The sequence below is a fragment of the Pundamilia nyererei genome, unplaced genomic scaffold (genome assembly GCF_000239375.1).
Source record: "Pundamilia nyererei isolate P.nyererei 1_Seehausen unplaced genomic scaffold, PunNye1.0 scaffold00013, whole genome shotgun sequence".
NCBI classification, from domain to species: domain Eukaryota; kingdom Metazoa; phylum Chordata; class Actinopteri; order Cichliformes; family Cichlidae; genus Pundamilia; species Pundamilia nyererei.
Window position 1 is genome coordinate 371,542 of NW_005187414.1, and position 18,555 is coordinate 390,096.

Sequence of the window (18,555 nt, forward strand, 5' to 3'; positions counted from 1 at the left end):
TTCACTCGCATGTGCTGTGCCAGTGTGCCTGCACATGTGATGTGACAATAAAAAGTGATTTGATTTTTCATTTGATTCATGGATGGAGCTCACCCTCTGCTGTAGCCTTCCCCCATCAATTTCTCCACCCTTCCACCCGTTTCTGTGATCTGATCCCTACAACAGACCCTCCAGGGCTAGAAGCTCGGGCCCAGGCCTTTCTCGCTGCCTGGGAGCACCTTCCCACCATCAGAAACCCTCTCTGGTCTGTGTCACTAATGAAGTCTCTCTCAGTTGTTCTGTGGCAAGAAAGCAGATGGAACTCTGGGACGATATAAAACACGACAAAGAGAAAATAAAAGGGACCGATATCTGATCGGTGCACCCTTTCTACACCACCACCTCATCGTTGCATGTTTATGATACATTTCAGCTTTACCACAAACTGAGGTCAGCTGTTGGGAAATTATGGTGACATAATGTCCTGTCATAGACTCAGACTGAGATTAGCTAAAGAAGAAGCTCGCACTACCGTAAATTGAAAGCATAATCACTGTCAAACTGAGCTGATGTGAGATCAGTGAAATTAAATTAGACCTGTCTCACAGGCCTAGAGACCGGTCAGTGACCTGCTTGTAATCAGCGGTCACTAAAGACAAATGGCTGATGATTGGTCAGCATCCATTTATTTGGATCCAAAAAAAAAAACCCAAACAGAAAAATCAAACTTGGTGTGCAAAAAAGTAAATTGTGCAAGTTCCTCCAGCACAATCAGTGCGAGTCCGAAAAATATTTTTAACAAGCAAAGTAACTGTACAGACTCTGTATGTCTGCTGTATAAAGACCTGAAGACACAACTTTTACTTTGAAGATCTTGGCATCTTCTCTGCAACTGCGAGTGAACAAAGTAATCACAACAGGATTCAGTCAGTGACAACCAGCAACCACTTTCCAACTAGTTAGGGCAAAAAATGTCTCCCTGAAGTCCCCGACTGGTCTTTAGCATCACAGATGGACGGCCTGGCTGCACTTCCTCCCACGGTACAACAATGAAGCCAAAATTTCCCATTTGTGGGAGTTGCTGTGTTCCACTTTTGCAGCCAGAGTCTGCGGGACTTGAGTGGGGACGTCACAGTCCCGCCCACACACCCGTTGGTCGTGTGACCCCAGTCCCATCTGGGTTTATGGCATGTACTGCAGGCAGACACCAGGGGGCGATAGAGACTTTTTGCAGCGCTGTTAGGCTGTCTATGTTTTCTACAGTCATTGGTGTTTAGGTTTGTTTGTCTGAGGCCTTGGGTGAACAGCTTCATTTTCTCTTTGAATAATTAGTGTCCACTGACCAAAACACGTCCAAGTGGTACACAGAGTATAAGTCAGTCTCTCTGGAGCCAACTACACAGTAGGTTTAAAATTATTATTAATTTTTTTTTTTTTTTAAATTGGAGTAGCACCTGTAGGGCGCGGGCTACCAAAAATGGTAGGCTAGTTAGCATGAGGGTTTTTTTTCTTTATTTATTTTTTAAATATAAAACCAGCCTGAAATGGGAACTGCTAAGCTAAGCAGTTGTGCTATTCTGAACATCTCAGGGATTAACGGTAAAGTTCACCCCTGAGAATGATCATTTCTGGAGAAGTGGTGCAGGAAGCTTGTGGTGCCAGTTTCTTTATAGCACATCATGACGGCCAACAGTTTTCCAGCTAAAGCAGTGCCGTGAAACAGCCATCAGGGCAACAGCACAATCCACAATGTAAGCCAGTGACAAAAAAGCCAGATGAGGAAAGTGTTTGTCCGTCAGGATCTGAATAAGTTCTCCGTCTGTGATCATTAAGTCCAGTTTTCCACTTGCGCTGCTTCTCAGCTTGGCCTCAGTCTCCATTATGGGTCTCTATAGGGTCCAGCCAAAGATTCAGTCAAATAAAGTCGATACTGTGTGACGAGGTTGAGTAATGACAAAGGTTTCATAAAGGTGGTCAGCTGGGAACTGACAAAAATGACAATTTGAGTTTTGCAGTTTGGGAAAACATCGAAGTGCGAGTTGTAATGGTACAAGCCACACCCCTCACATCCCGATTTTTTAAACAAGTCCTTCTTTGCATATCGGGAAACAAAGCTGTTCACACAGAACGGCTGATGGATTATAGTCGCACACTGTTTTCCACCTGCAGTGGCTATCTCTGCGGTTAGTTGGGAGGTGAACTGTATCTACTGATCATGGCACAGTCACCTGTTAGTAATGATTAAGTCGAGCATTGGGGGAATGTGGCCTTGTGCTGTCCTTGGGCTTACAGGGAGTTCATAAGGTGGCATAATGTGTGAGGGGCAACTGTGTGCTAACCTTTTATCAGCTTAACTCTGGAATTAAGTTCTTATCGACTGTGAGACATATCCCTAACCGCAAAACCCACAGCAACAAAATTCAAAGCTTTTAGAGTCTTGGCAGTGGGACACAAAGAAAGGTTTGCATGTCACCATCTCATTATGGAGGACGTCTGGGGAGGTCAATCCTGGTTCTTAGTATTCAGATAGGAGTGATTTAAATAAACATTTCATTCATGTTAATCGCCAAACATGAATGATGTGGAGACGGCTGAGTAAAGAAACGTCTATTATAAGGACTGCAGTGGATCGGCCGAGTAATGGAATTACTTTAGCCCTTTTGAGACATTTGGACATTGGCTGGCTTCTGTAATCAGACACCATTCTGTCATCGGGACGTAGGTCACCTTCAATCTAAAACACTGGCAGCCGATGGCAGCTATTAGTAATCAAGGAAATATGTCAGGTAATAATGACTGAATGGACAAAGAATGGTTAGGATGTCAGAGCATGGAGCTGAAGCACTGGAAAGGATGAAAGATGCAGTGACCCAATATCAGGTGTGGGGGAAATACATAAATAATCGATACAGCATAGCGATATTTAATTATCATTTGTAGAAACAAAAAACATATACACATACCTGAAGTGAGAGAGACTTTTGCATCATCTATTTTAATGTAAAAAGTTTATTACTCAGCATAAATATGAAACATCGAAACCGAATAAATAAAAAGTATTCCAATTGGAATCATGACCTTGACCTCAATGAAAAGCTCCAGTGTGATATGGACATGGCTGTTCCATCGAAACAGAAGATGGGGTAAGGTCTGAAACCAGGTAAAAAGTCTGAACGCGATCAGAAGACAAAGACGAAGCACGTAAAGCTTCTGAGGCCCGTTCTTGGAATCTGCAACAGGCAGGAAAGACCTCCCCTCTTCAAACACCATGATCCTCTCCTCAACATGTTCTGATGTTAGCCTAGCACAGACCACCTGACTCCTGATGAGTAAGAGCACAGGCTGCGAGATACGCAACAAAAGGCCTCATGAGAGAAACATGAGCGTGACGCTGTGTTTTCTCTACAACCTGTCCATTTAGTACCACTTTCAACTCAGTTTACCATTCAGGCCCCAGTGAAACCAGTTCAGAGGTAACTAAGCCCAACACTGGGAGGCGTATGAGCCAAATATGATTCGACAAGGCCCAGAACTCCAGGGTCAGGCCACGGCAAGGAACACGTGTCCCCGGGAGAGGAGGCCTGGTTGCTCCCTCAGCCGTCAACGTTCTCCAGTTTGTGCAACAAACCCTAATGAGGCCTCTCTCTGTGGGGGAACCGAGGTCCTGTCTGTGGGCATTTGTCTGATGAGCTACGCAACCAAGGAAAGATGTAGTGAAGAAACATCTCTCTCTTACATGCACACTCACAAAATGAAAGACTGATGAGGTGAGGTAAGAGAAATGACTTTGTGCAGGCCAAAGAATGGCAACAGATTAAGAATGGGTCCAGTAAAAGAATGAAAATACTCACAAACAACATATGTGGTTTAACGTCATCAGGAAAACACGAGATGACTCAGTACCCCCTGTAAGGTATTAATTGAATTCTATTCTCTTCATACAGCACCAAATCACAACAACAGTCGCCTGGAGGCGCTTTATATTGCAAGGTAAAGACCCAACAATCGGATGACTCTGTATAAGCAAGCGCTTAGGGACAGTGGGAAGGAAAAACTCCCTTTTAACAGGAAGAAACCTCCAGCAGAACCAGGCTCAGGGCGGGGCGGGGCCATCTGCCACGACCGGTTAGACAAGAATGTGTAACCTGCGAAAGATTTTTTGAAAGAGTTTTGATAAACTCAAATAAAAAGTGTCTGTTTAAAGTCCCAGTGAGGGATCCATCTGATTTAGAAAGCTGGACCGGGTATCAGTGCCAACCTGCTCATTTCAGTTTGTGTTTACTGAGCATCAGTAGCACCAGACTAGCTGCTAGCTGCAAAGCTAACAGCAGAAGCTCAGAGGTTGGAATTTCTCACCTGCAGCTTTTCAAACAGCTTCTCGCTTAACTGCAAACTTAAACAAACAGGGATGACCCAGTCCAGCTTTTTCCATTTCTGATCCAATACAGTGTCTGTAGGTATCGGGCAGTGCGGATCTCACACCAGTTTCAGATTAATTATCCCTGACTGTGGGGAAGTGACTGGGAATCATTCCTTCATGTGTAAAGACACAATAACTGTTGGTATTTATTAGTGATACGATACATTAAACAGGCCCAGGATAAACAAAGAGAAAAAATAAATGCTGCTTTTATTTGCACTGGTCTTGTTTTGCTTCCAAGTAAGGGGCTGCAGTAGCTTCTTTCTTCCTCCTCTCACAGCCTGAAATACATGTTTATCGTGGTCCTCCTGACATTTAACACCTTGTTAAGGAGATGGACAGTAAAGTCGTTGTTGAATGCACTTTGTTCCACTTTATTTCATATTCATGAGGTTTTGGTAAAACCTGACTTTGCCTTATAAATAAAAGAATGATTCCCGGTGTGCGTTCCTAATTCTGGGAACACTGGCCTTGTATCAGAAAATAAAATGCCAACCTGGCCTTTCTGGTTCAAATCATCACATTTTTACAATATTTTGTGTTTGAGGGTTTTTTTAATGCATCTGTCCCAAATTACAGCTGCTGATTCATAACGATGATGACCAATGTTCCCTCTAATGTTTCATGTGTCTGAGCGAACACACAAACTCCCTGAGCGTCCCTTGGACCACTGTGAGCAACATCAGACGTGTGCACTGTGGTCACGCCAGCATTGAATCCATCCAAGTTACATGTTTATTAAAATAATCAAATCACAGCATTTACATTTATGTTAGACGACTTTTAATTAACTGATTTAGCCCACTTACAATGAAAATCAAACAAAATCTTGTCCATGACCTGTAGCATGTTAACACTATTGGAAGGAAAAATAACTTCAACTCCAATTTTGAAAACACAACTTTATTTTTTTTTATAAAGCTCTGACTTGTATTCTGAGTCTGAGTCTGTGATCTGGGAGAGAGTCTGTAACTCTGTCTGCAAAATACAGCATATAATGACCAATGCTGGGCAGTTAATTATATAGTTACTTCTTGAAAAAAGTAACTATATAATTAAAATAAATTAACGAGTTTTGCAAACAACAAAGTGTTTTGCAGCTGTTTACCTAAAAATGCAGCCACGGTGTTTTTTAAATAAACATTTCAAACTATTTACAGAACAATCAGCTGTTCTGCATCAAATCTGATGCCACACAAATTATTTGTGTCACTCCAAAAATAATTCCCGTCCACTATGAGATGAAGGAGAACATCAGCCTGATACCTGCAGGCCTGACAGCAGCAGATGTGTCACTGCTGTAACACCTGTAACACTCAGCAGGCGCCTCATTGTTCTGACACACACAACAAAACTACTGACTACACTACACACTAACTACACACTAACTACACACTAACTACACACTAACTACACACTAACTACACAAGATTTGTGCTAAACGTAGAAAATCTCTCACACCTCAAAACACGCCATCACTCCTAAAACTTCCCCCTCCCTAAACAACTAAATGCCATGTTGCCTTATAATTTTTTGATTGGTCCACATGGTACATTTTTCCACCAATAGGAAAGGCTGGGGGGGGTTTGGTGTTGTTTTTGCTCACAGGCGGAGAGTGCTTTTCTTATAAAACGCCGTTTTTACCGTTTCTTCCCACAATAAATATAAACAACAACAGTATTCAGGAAGAAAACCAAACATTGCAGATGTTTTTATCATAACTCTGGTTTTACGTGGCCGATCAACACAATTTACAAACTGGTATAAAGTCCACACTTTGTCCGTCAGTTGTTCCGTCTGTTCTGCTCACATCTCCAGTGGTTGTGCACGTTGTCATTAACGTGGCTTCACTCCACATCAGCCGCTTTGCTCGCTAAAACACCGGCACATAAGGACGCTGTCATAGCCTGTCAACGACATTGATTAGCTGCATATATACGAATGTGAATCGCATATTGGCTGGACTGTGGGATAAGGTGGCATCGTTCTAATCCCACACAATCCCAGCAGCCAGTCACTCACTGACTAACACTGCAAAACAGAATTGTTAAAGTTTTAATTTTAATTTCAATTCAGGTTAGATTTTTTTTGTGCACAAAGCAGATTTTCTGTGCACAGAGACGTGCCAGCAGTGCGCAATTGCGCACGCGCGCAGCTTAGAGGGAACATTGATGATAAGACTCAGGCTTTTATCTACAGGGTGGGCCATTTATATGGATACACCGTAATAGAATGGGAATGGTTGTAGGGGTGGGCGATATAAAGAATATACGATAGAAGCGATATAAATTTGGCCAACGATAGAGAGTTTGACTATACTCCTCTATCGCGATATTAAAGTCCTGTTTGTGGCACATTAGTATATGTGAGGGGGCAAACTCCTCAAGATGGGTGGTGACCATGGTGGCCATTTAGAAGTCGGCCATCTTGGATACAACTTTTATTTTTTCAATAGATAGAGGGCCATGTGACACATCAATCTTATTGGTAATGTCACAAGAACAACAATGGTGTGCTTGGTTTCAACGTAACTTTATCCTTGTTGAGATGCTGCAGTAGCTGGAGTTTGTAAGGGTGCCATTTGTGAGTAGCTAATATCCGCCGAAGGGATGTTGAACTAATGCCACTCTCCAGTGACATGCGGCGAGTGCTACGCTGTGGGCTCTTGCTGAATGAAGCTGGGACAGCCACTGATGTTTCTTCATTACTGACAGTTTTCTTGCGTCCACATTTTGGCAAATCCAACACCGAACCAGTTTCACCAAACTTAGCAAGCAGTTTGCTGACTGTAGCATGGGAGATGGGTGGTCTCGTAGGGTGTCTTGCATTGAAATCTGCTGCAATGACCCGGTTACTGCGTTCACCAGATATCAACACAATTTCGATCCGCTCCTCACATGTTAACCTCTTCGACATGTCAATGGCTGTGAACAAAGAGAAACTTGTAAATAACTCGTGAGAGAATAAAGTTACGTTGAAACCAAGCACACCATTGTTTTTCTTGTGACATTACCAATAAGTTTGATGTGTCACATGGTCCTCTTCCTATTGGAAAAACAAAGTTGTATCCAAGATGGCCGAATTCTAAATGGCCACCATGGTCACCGCCCATCTGGAGGAGTTTGCCCCTCACATATACTAATGTGCCACAAACAGGACTTTATATTACCAACCATTCCCATGTTATTACGGGGTATCCATATAAATGGCGGACCTTGCATAATGAGACACTCAGATTTCAACGTGCAAAAACAAAAAAGTTCTAAACTGGATAAAACTTAAAAAACAAAAAAAACACTAAAACATCTTAAAAATATTTGACATAAAAGCTAAAATTATGACAACAATCTCTGGACCATGTCAGAGAACCTCTCTGTGAGTTATCACCACTTGAAAACACTAGAATTTTGTTCTATGTGGATGAGTGAATACTAATGTTTCTGTTTTTGCACTACACTTTTTGTGAGCACAAATTTCATGTTACAAAGAATCCAACATGCTTTATTTCACAGGATTGTTAAATATAAGTACACAACATTGAGAAATGACCACAAGCTGTCTTTTGGGAAAAAAAATTTTCTTTTATTAATGTGTGCTCAAATATGGGGCTTTTTTTCCTCTATATTTTAACTGGCCAATTATCAGACATTTTTAATGCATCTGTCCCAAATCCCAGATCCTAATCCATGATGATAGTAAGAACGGCCAGTGAGAACCTCAGGCTTTTATCTTTAATGGGCTTTGAGCTAGTCATGTTCAAACATGGCCTCAGATTTCACCAGTTTAAACGTGATATACATCTTGGAAGAGAACTCTCTCTTCTCTGCCAGCTAACTGCTTAAAACGACATGACGAAGAGCTGAAAGAGCTCAGGGAAAAGTGACCCATTTTCAAGAAGATACTTTTGTTCTTGAACAAATGTTGTAATCTTTTCTCTGTATGTAATATTGTAGGGTCTACCTTACCTTATTGTGATTTGGCGCTGTATAAATAAAACTTTATTGAATTATTTAGAGGTACTTGCCCATGTGAGCCCATGTGACTATGGAGTAGTGCTACAATATACTGTACAAATGTCCATGTGGGGTTGATATTCCTGAAAACTCAACACAGACCTTACTGACGAATGTGAGCAGGATGGAAAAGGCTGATGCTCAAAGACATTCCCATGTGATCTGTGTATGGGGAGGGGGCTCACTCCACGTGAACCACATGACTTCATCCGTCTTGTCGGTGCCCCTTCCTGTTTGTAGCAAACCTCAGTTTAAAAAGAAGAAGACAGACTGCCGTCCACTGCAGTGATGCACTCTGTCCACTGCAGTCAGACTTTTTTTCCTGCACTTAAACGGGTCAAATAAAGTAGTGGCGCAAATGTGCAGCACCTGTTCCTGTCGCCATCCGTCAGTATGTCAAATATAAAAACAGTGACAGCTGTGCTGCTGGCAGTGATACGGCGATGCTCTGGGCTGATGCACAAGACTGAGACAAGACTCTTTTCTCTTTTTGAAGAGCGCTTCTTTCCACACAGGGCTTTCTCCGGGTCAAATAGCTTAAAGCTGAGTGCAGTGGCCAGAGCCTGTAATATTTCACATATGCTTTTCGAGGCGCACTAGGCGCTATCGATCGCTTTAATCTAAAGCCCGGGAACGAGAAAGAAAAGGGACCATCAGGCAGCCTGCTTTCAATTACGAGCTCCATAAAGACACGCAGACAGGAGCTGACGTGATGGATGGTGGGAGAGGCAGTGATAGCATCTGCTGAGGCGCGAGTAACCCTAACAGGAAAAAGAAAACTTTCATTCACTGCTGCTAAATGAATGTTAACTAACTTCTAAAAGTGGGCTGTCATTCACTCAAGCATTAAAATACACGTTATCAAATGAGCAGAAACAACAGGAAACTGCGCAGACTTTAACCTTAACTTCATGTGGACCAATAGAATTACAAAGGCCCGTTCTGAGGCAGGAAAAACGGCGCTATGTTACAGCTGTAGCAATGTGCCATCTTATCCAGCCCAGCCAACCAGAGAGGGGGAAGAAATAGACCTACACCAATCCTTCTGGATTTCCACTTTTTTATGATGTGCAAATTAAAATATCCCGTACAAGTAGATTCCAACCCTAACCCGAGTCATTCATGTCCTGAGGAGATGAAAGCGGATGGTTAGGCAGCTGCAGCCTGCACGCTGAATTACTGAATAACAAAGAATGCGTGAGCGAGCATGGAGGAAGCGGGCAGATCATTGCAGCAGCAGCCATCAGACGGGTGCTGTTTAAAGAAAAAGTCATTTATCCAGACAGTACGAGACAAAACAAAATCACTCGATCAGACGCCACACAGACGTTTTCCTACAGCACTCTCCATCTTCTGCGTCTCAAGACAAACGACACAAGGTGACGAACCCTTTGAAAACACGGACGTCGCAACAGCTTTCATCATTCACTGCTTTTGGCATCTCCATTAAAAGCTCGGGCACGTCCGTCCTCGGTTTAACCAGAGGACAGAATTTAAACAGAACAGATGCAGTCTGTTTAAATTTCATGCCGACATCTCATGTCTTGTGAAATCCAATTTTACTGCAGCAGACATTATAAGATCGATGTAAACGATAAATCGTTTGCAGGTTTCAGATTTCGTAAAATTGTGTTGACATAAAAATTCAAAGGTAATAAAGTATTACAGCGTGTCAGCATTAGCGTGTACGAAGGGGACTTTAGTGTTTAACCTAAGAAGAATTTGCAGCTGAACCTTTACAGCACTATAATGTGTGCATCGTACACACTCACAGCCATTTTGTTAGGTACACCTGTTCACATGCAAGATGTGGCTGCTTAGCACCAAGCAGACCAAACCAACCTCCTGAACACAGTTTAGATATTTCACTGTTGTTAGAGACCAAAACAGCGTGAATATTGGACCAACGATGTAATGCCTACTAACATGACACAGAATCAAGGGTGTCAAACATAAGGCCCAGGGACCAGAGACAATGCCGCCCACTGGATGGCTTTGGGAAACGTGAAAGCGTGCATCAGAGGTTAAACAATTAAATGACAGAAACGTTCCCGTTTCCAGTAATGCAGAACTTTGCAGTGGGGGGTGTTGGAGGTTATTTTTTGGGTGGGTGGGGTTTAGAATGGGTCCACAGTTTAAGTATTTAAGGCTTTGTTGCTGGTTTTCCAGGAACGTCCTCAAATATAGTTCATGCTGCCCCTGTGTAGCCAAAACAAAGCCCACTAGTGAATCGTGCAGAACCGTCCGTCTGATCTTTGGCTTGGATTTCATCCTCAGTGAAAGCAAAATACTGATCTGAGATTAATCCAGATCCATGTCTTTGACAGCCAAGATAGCAGAAGGCTTTTCCTCCTGAGAAACAGAACAACCACTCTGTCTGTTGGACATCTTCAGTGGATCAAACCAGCCTGCCTGTCAGCACCAGGACACACAAATCCACACTGTGCAGTAATCTGAAGTCTCTACAAGGCCAGATGAGAGATCAGGCGCGCTGGTGCCACATGGTTCCTTGAGATCCACTAGTGTCTCCATCATTCAGCTCAACATCAAAGAAGCCAGCGCCTTGCTTTTGAATTATTGGCAGCAAGTGTGCAGTCATGCCTTCGGTGGCATCCGGCTCCCAGCCCGATTAACCCCTGTGCCACGCCAAGGAGGAAAAGCAGAGGATACGGCCCACAGCAAGGCAAGATAAATTACAGTGCCAACAACTGCACATCAGCAACGACGCTAAAGGTCACGCGTTTGTCATCAGCACATTTGACGACTCAATCAGCTGCAGCTTCAGTCCAAGGCAAGTAAAAGGCAAGGCCGAGCAGGTTTAACCTCGGCCACATTATCTGTATAATGTCATGATACAGAGATGAACCCACCTCCAACCACCTGTCTTCCCTTATCCATCTCGTATCCATGTTTCCCTCCACACAGACATGCACAGGGTTAGCTATAGCGGTGGCCGTCCGTGCACGCCGTCCTTTTTCTGCTTATAACATTCGGGGGTCGTGTTGTGCTGAAGCCTGTTCCTGCTGCCACAGGCTGACAGGACAGCCAGTTTACACAAATGTAATTTAGCAGCTGATTAAAATGCGTCTCATTTCAGGGGTTTTTGTCCAAGATCAGTTTATCGGAGCGTCCCTCTACATCAGTCCTAGTTTCTCGTGCGGCCCTTGGGGAAATGAATTGCCCACGCCTGCTCTAAAGGAAATAAAGCAGTTTACAAGGAACACAAAGGCTTCAGTGCTCTTTGTAAAGACAGTCTTCTTACTTGGGATTACATTTTTCCCCCCCCATCTATGGATTAATGCAGCTCTACCATTTATTCTTTCGCATGTTTGTGCATTACCTCTCTTTCCCATTTCCCCCCTTAACTAAATGCCTGGAAAAATTCCAGCACATCATCAGCAGACGGACAAAAGATAATTCAGTCCAGCCTGTGAGATGACACATGGGATTCATTCTGAGGCAATGAAGATGAACGCCGGCGTTGTGTGCAGAAGGTAAGGGCAGTGAACAGAGAAAAGGAAAACAAAGGAACACTGATAACATTACATATGCTGACGCAGAACACGGCTATTCTGTTAACTGATACTGGCAAAAGACAAAAGAGGAAGTAGTCTATTGATTGCCACATAAAGATCAAGACCACACGAGACAACAGAGGCAAATGTTTCCAACATGGACAAAAAATTATATTCTGATACGGTGACACAAAGATAGCACAAAGACATAAAGGTTGGCACAGAAAAGCTACGGGGAAAAAGTGAGATAGCGAGCAGCTGTTACAGCCAGCTGTCCTGACCAGTTGCTCTTAAGGGTGGGAGGCCAGGATGGAGGGATTCAGAGACATTAAGGAAAGACGGGGGGATATAAGAAGCAGACGGAGATGCTGATGGCTGACAGGGAAGGAGGAAAGTGGAAAACGCTCAGAAAGAAAGGATAAGAGTGTTGACCTAGAAGCAAGATTTTGGAGCAGGAAAAACTTGGAAAACTCTTCTGTGACTTTTTAAATGGCAAAAAGAAGAGAAAGCTGTAAAATCCAACAGAACTGATCCATAAGCTCCGCCCACTTCAAATCCAGATATCTTCTGTAAGCGTCACAGAAACACAACAAACACAAAACCAAAGAAAGTGTTGTTTACAGCCTTCAATCTCAGCAGGACATCACACACAAACCTTACAGAGGAATAACAAGCTGAAGAGTGACCCCTAGTGGCATTTTCTCCACCGTGCAAGACGACAATTCAAATACAGGCAAGTTAGTCACGTGATGTGTGAATCCTTAAAATTAGAGCCCGTGTGTGTGTTCTTTGAATATTAGACTGTTCAGTGGTATGTGTAGGTACTTACTGTAACCTCTCAGGATGAGCACTCTGTGTGTTTCCTTTGCTTTCCTGATCACAAAGAGACGAGCTCACCTAACGGAGAGAAACAATGACAACCTGATTAAAAGAAGAGTACAGAGCATCCACAACTCTTTACTTCAAAGAAACCACATTCCCGTAGAGTAACTTTGCACGACTCACAGTTCAAATAAGTTATTGTAGATTAATAATAATCTACAAGCTGGGCCTCGGTAATAGCCAATTAGTTCATCCACTGTCTGCAAAAATGCTGCAAAACTGACTGAACAGGGCTGTAAAGAGCAAATGGGCCAAAGCATCCTGCAAAGGCAAGCCAAGCGTTTCTCAAGGCAAACATGCATTATACAAGGCTGCAACTGCTGAACTCTTAATGCATTACTTAAACCCACTGAATCACATATGACTGCTGTGTTGGTGCACAAACATCACAAAATAAATGAAATATTCCACTTGTCTGATCTGAGATAACAAGAGTCCACATCACTAGTGTCCATTTTCAAAGACAGCTCTCATAACCTTCATACTAGCTGTGCACATGACTGCCAATCCAATTATCCACCAGCGAGGACATTTGTCATAATGTTGGCTGACATGAGCTCTTTCAGTGGGTGGAACAGTGGTTAACACGGCTGCCTCACAGCAAGAAGGTCCTGGAGATCTGGCTTCCTGCCACAGTCCAAAGATTCATCCTCAGCCTATGACAGCTGGGATATCATCCAGACCCCGGCCACCCTGAATCGGATAAGAGGATGGATGAACTCTTTTACTTTCTGTGCCCTCGTCAGACAATCCGTGCAGACGTCGGCATACCTGCTGATTTTTCCTTCGATTGTTCCTGTCTGTGGATGTGGACTGTGCCACGGGCAATGGAATTCAAGCAGACTTCACAGGAGTTTAACAGGAGTGACTATTCAGCCATTGTTCCTGTGTAACCAGGGCTTTGAGCTTCTCTCTGACCCGTCTACCCCCATGTTACACTGTCAGCTGCTGTCTCTGTACGCCTATTTAGATCGAGCAATGGTTCCTAACCGAACACAAAAGATCTTTGACTCACTTCCCTCTTGTGTTTGTAAAAAGTATTTGGCTCAAGAGCTCTTGGTCACGTTCATATGACGTTGAGAAGCTATAAAACAAGGATTAGCTCACTAATGCTCGTACGAAAAACACTTTCACTGCAAACTGTTGATAGAGAGCTGGCCAACCAGTGCATTTACACACACGGCATTGAAAACCTGCTTTCATAAATAAAAAAGGGGAAAGGGGGGATAGCTTATCATCTCAAATATTTCTGTTTTCTGCCACTAAGCCTAGACGAACGAGGACTTACTGGGTAAGCCGCACATTAAAACTCAACGTACACATCATATTTATCTACATAACACTGACACACTGTCATTGTTATGTAGATGCTCTTTCCTACTTGAAATTAACATTCATGACAGGCTCATCTCAAAATTCAGGCATTTTCAAAGCCCCATAGTTATGGGCCAGGTTGGTTTAGAAAGGTGAGGGGGAGCTTTTCAAGGTGGCACAAAATGTACTGTTTTCATTCAGGTTCAAGGAGTTTATACATTTCTTCCTTTTAAATGAGTGTATTTGATTAATTGATAAATTAGCCACAATCTCTGAGACTTTACAAACTTAATCTTTAAGTTGTACATTTTCTCATTAATATTTCCCTATTTTTCATATTTGCAGCATTATACAGATAAAGGAAAATAACAAGCTGAGGTAGACAGTAACATGGATTTCACTCAAAAGTCTACTTATTACTAGAGATGGCACGATACCACTTTTTTATGTCCGATACCGATATCATAAATTTGGATATCTGCCGATACCGATATGAATCCGATATAGTGTTTTTAATCAACCAAACTGTTTTTTTAAATATCTTGCTGCATTTTGTATAAGTTCATACTCAAGTTTAAAACAACAACTACACTAAAGCTATTCTGTTATACCTGTATGCAAAAAAAAATATTTCATAGTTCAGCAATACTGATCAATCTAATAAACTTAAACCTACACCATCCTCCCTATTCTGGTATTTTAAAGAGTACTTAGCGTAAATATTAAGCAACCTAACTAATAGGGTTCCAACTCCCAGCAACAACAAAAATAAATAAATAAAAAATAGGGAACCACCCCTCACGCTCCACCTCATGATGCTTAATCGACGTAATCAACCTTAATTTGATGCAGTGTGGGAAAAAAAAATGCACAGAAATCAATTTTTCAATATATTAAAATATTAAATAGATTCAACATCTTTCTTTAACAAAATTGCAGACTGCACAGATGGTACCTTCCCAAAGGAAAAAGTACTATAGCTTACTAGGGTATATTAGACTTAATAGTCACTATATACAGTAATTGACTTCTATTCATTTTACATCAAATTAAAACTTTGGGTGTCAGATAATTATTTATTAAAAGCTCGACATTTTAAATGAGAATAAGAAAGAAAAGTATGTCTTTGTGCCCCCTTTTCCCTGTTAATGCCCTATCGGCCCCCCTGGCTAAACTTTGCTAGATCCGCCCCTGCACAGTTACCAGCGTCAGCTACGTAGAAAAAGATCCTGGAGTAGAAAGTAATATTAAATACATTCTAACAACAGCTGATCAAGCTTAAACGTGCTGCTGTTGTTCAGCCGCTGGTTTCATCTTTCTGGTGCAAAGTGGGCCAAAAACAAACCAGAGAGACGGACTCACGACAGAAAAGCCGATCAGCTGATCATTGATCAGTTTCATGATTGAAGTAGCAGCCGGAGAGAGAGAGAGGCAGTCGCTCCATATATCGCTTGTTAAGCTTAACATGCGAATGCTTTACAAACATTCAGAGATGAACCTACACACTTGCTTTACTTCTCTCTGGGATAACTTCCTCGGAGATGAAATGCCGGTTTGGTAGCGAAGCTCCAAATGCTCAACCAGACCACCGACAGGTCTGGCACGCCACAGCCGCTCTATCACGTGATGCATACTGCTGCGACGTGCTAACGTTCTGAGGTGAGTTACGCCGTGTCGCAAGTTTTGTGAGGTGCTTGTTTGATATTTAATGGATCGATTACATTTTTTATTTCTCTCCGATATCCGATCCAGTAATTTAGGTCAGTATCGGCCCGATACCGATGCGTAATATCGGATCGGTCCATCTCTACTTATTACATTTTTCCATATTTTTCTTTCATGTTTCTCGTGGTTGGTCAAATTAAGAATCTTCAAAATTTCAAATGATGCGCTCAGATTTTGTGCTAAATTTATGCTCACTTTCAGACTGTTGTTTCTACTCTTATCTCTGTGTGATGTCAGTGGGAGCAGATATCCCTACTATGGTCACTCACACAGGCATAAGGCAGCTGCTGTTCAAACCTTTTGTTTGCAGCCCAGCATCATAAAGCTGGCTCCAATCAAAAGGAGCTAAAATTACTTTTTTCAGATGGCTCAGGCAGAGCTGCGCCACGTATTTGATTTGAAGACTTTTTTACACCACATGGCTGTACTGACGTAACCTCCCAAAGGATCTGTGTCTCCATCTTTCATCAAATGTTTAAACCAGAGGAGCTTAAAGCAGGTGCAATGACAGAAAATGCACTTCATTTCCCAGCCATACACTGCATACTTACTGGCCACTTCATGAATTACACACCGCTAGTACCAAGTTGGACTGCCTTTAAGCTTAATTCATTGCAGCAAAGAGTCAGCATCACAGGTTCTGGTCCACACTGACACAACAGCATCACACGGATTGCAGCAGATCTGTCAGCTGCACATATGTGACGAGAATCTCGTTTTCCACCAAAGTTCTAAAGGTGCTCTATTGGATTGAGATCTGGTGACTGTGGAATTGGAGTACAGTGAAGTGTGAGATGGTTTGTGACATGAAACATTATCGTGCTGCAGGCAGCTACTGAAAGATGGGCATATTGTGCTCATAAAGGGATGGAGGTGTGACCGATATCCCCATGCTGGGGTTGCTCCAGGAGCAACATAGTCAGGGCTGGCCCAGGTTCAGAGTTGCAAGTGATCAGTCACGTTGTTATGTCACAGGGGCTAAGGTTAGGTTTTGGTGTGATGGTGTTTCCACCTAGCCTAGCAAAACTATGACATCACTATGTCTGTGAAGGTTCTCAGTCATCCAGGTCATGACATCACTATAATGTGATTGGTCACTTGCAATGTTGAATCTGGACCAACAATAATTATGATGTTCCGGAAACAACGTCAGGTCTCACTTGATGGACAAACTCGGGCAGGCTGTGGTTTCAAAACGATGCTGGACTGGTCCAAACTGCTCCCAGCAGCCCACGTGACACAAACAAACAAAGCCACTTAAATCACTCTTCCTCCACACTTTGATAATCAGTCTGAACTTCAGCAGGTCGTGTTGATCATGCCTACATCCCTAAATGCAATGACCTGGTCTCATGTGATTGGATGACATATTTGCCTTAATGTGCTTTTGAACAGATGTACCTAATGAAGTGGCAGGTAGGCATAAACAGTCTATAAATGCAGGAAAAGCACAGTTCCTACTCTGTTGAGGAGGTGTTCAAATAAATAAAGCATCATCAGTTTCAGTCTGCCTGCACAGCTCCTGGAACAACACAGCAAACACGGTGACCGTGCCCACGGTCCTCCGTGAAATGGAAAATACACCTGTGCTTGTACAGCTCGGCTTTGCAGACCAGCACACTAATAACAACCAGGTACACAAACACCTTGAACACGTTTCACTCCTGCTTCTTCCCCAACAGCTGAAACTAACACCCCGTTTCAAATTTAAAGGGGCGGGCGGACCTGTCCGCGTGCACATTAACAGCCAAATGTGACGTTATCAGCCTCGGCCTCATCACAGCTGACCCCGCGAGCTAGCGTTAACCACAATGAAGCCCAAAGCGTGAACAGCTCGCTTGGAGACCGGCTCTGTCGTCACCCGAGAGCTACGAACCCCACACAGCCTCCCCCGAAACAAACACAGCGCAGCGCGGGTGCTTGCCCCTCGGCAGGCGAGTTAAGTTCGCGTTAGCTGACTGACGCTGCTAGCCAGCTAACCTCGCTGACCAAAACAGCTGGCTAAACAACAGCGGCTGCTCTGTGTTTCTCTCCCAGCCCCATACTCACTCGAGCACCCGCACGGTGTGAAGGCAAGACACGGGGCTAGTGCTAACGGCCGACCGGAGAAGTATTCCCGGGTTTCTACTTTAGTTCCTGCGGATGCTGATGTATCCGATCTCCATGCATCAAACCATGTTGGGTGGGCAGCTGCGCACTGAGTTCTTGTTTGTACTATCAGGAGGTTTCTGGGAGGAAATGTAGGAAACTTCGAAGGGCACTAGGAGGCGACTATGTACCTCAGCCTCCTATCTCCTCGAAGTATTTTATTTGAGCAAAAGTAGTTTTTCAGATATCAGTGTCTGTCCTTCTGTTGGGAGCTCAAACAAAACCGTTCAGAAGCAGTGAACTGAAAATGTCTCGAATAAAAGCGATCAGACAGAAGCGTTCACTTCACTCTGGACTCAAGCAAAGAAGCATGCTGACTCAGCAGGGACAGCGTTTAATGACAAAAGTAACAGAAAGCAAGAACGCGTCATTCCATCACGTTCTAGTTTTTGCAAAGCCTGGTGGCTGATTTTGTTCTACATGTACAAACACATGCTTTGACAACAACAGATGCACACATGGTACCAACTGGTGGCATAAATATTCATCAGGACATGCAGTTTTTTCAACACATTTAAAGCTATCTCCAAAAGTTGATTCTGTTCATCTGGACCTAGCG

At 43.1% G+C, this 18,555-nt stretch overlaps 1 protein-coding gene across 1 annotated transcript in view; it reads right to left on the bottom strand.

Annotated features, from left to right (window-relative positions):
* disp1 (dispatched homolog 1 (Drosophila)) overlaps positions 1-18,073 on the bottom strand; it is a 123,018-nt gene extending 104,945 nt beyond the window's left edge. The window contains exons 1-2 of the mRNA XM_005724780.1: positions 17,898-18,073; positions 12,757-12,824 (exon numbers count right to left, since the gene is read on the bottom strand). The gene's annotated coding sequence lies outside the window, so the exon portion shown is untranslated. The remainder of the gene's footprint in view (positions 1-12,756; positions 12,825-17,897) is intronic.
* Positions 18,074-18,555: the final 482 nt, after the last annotated feature.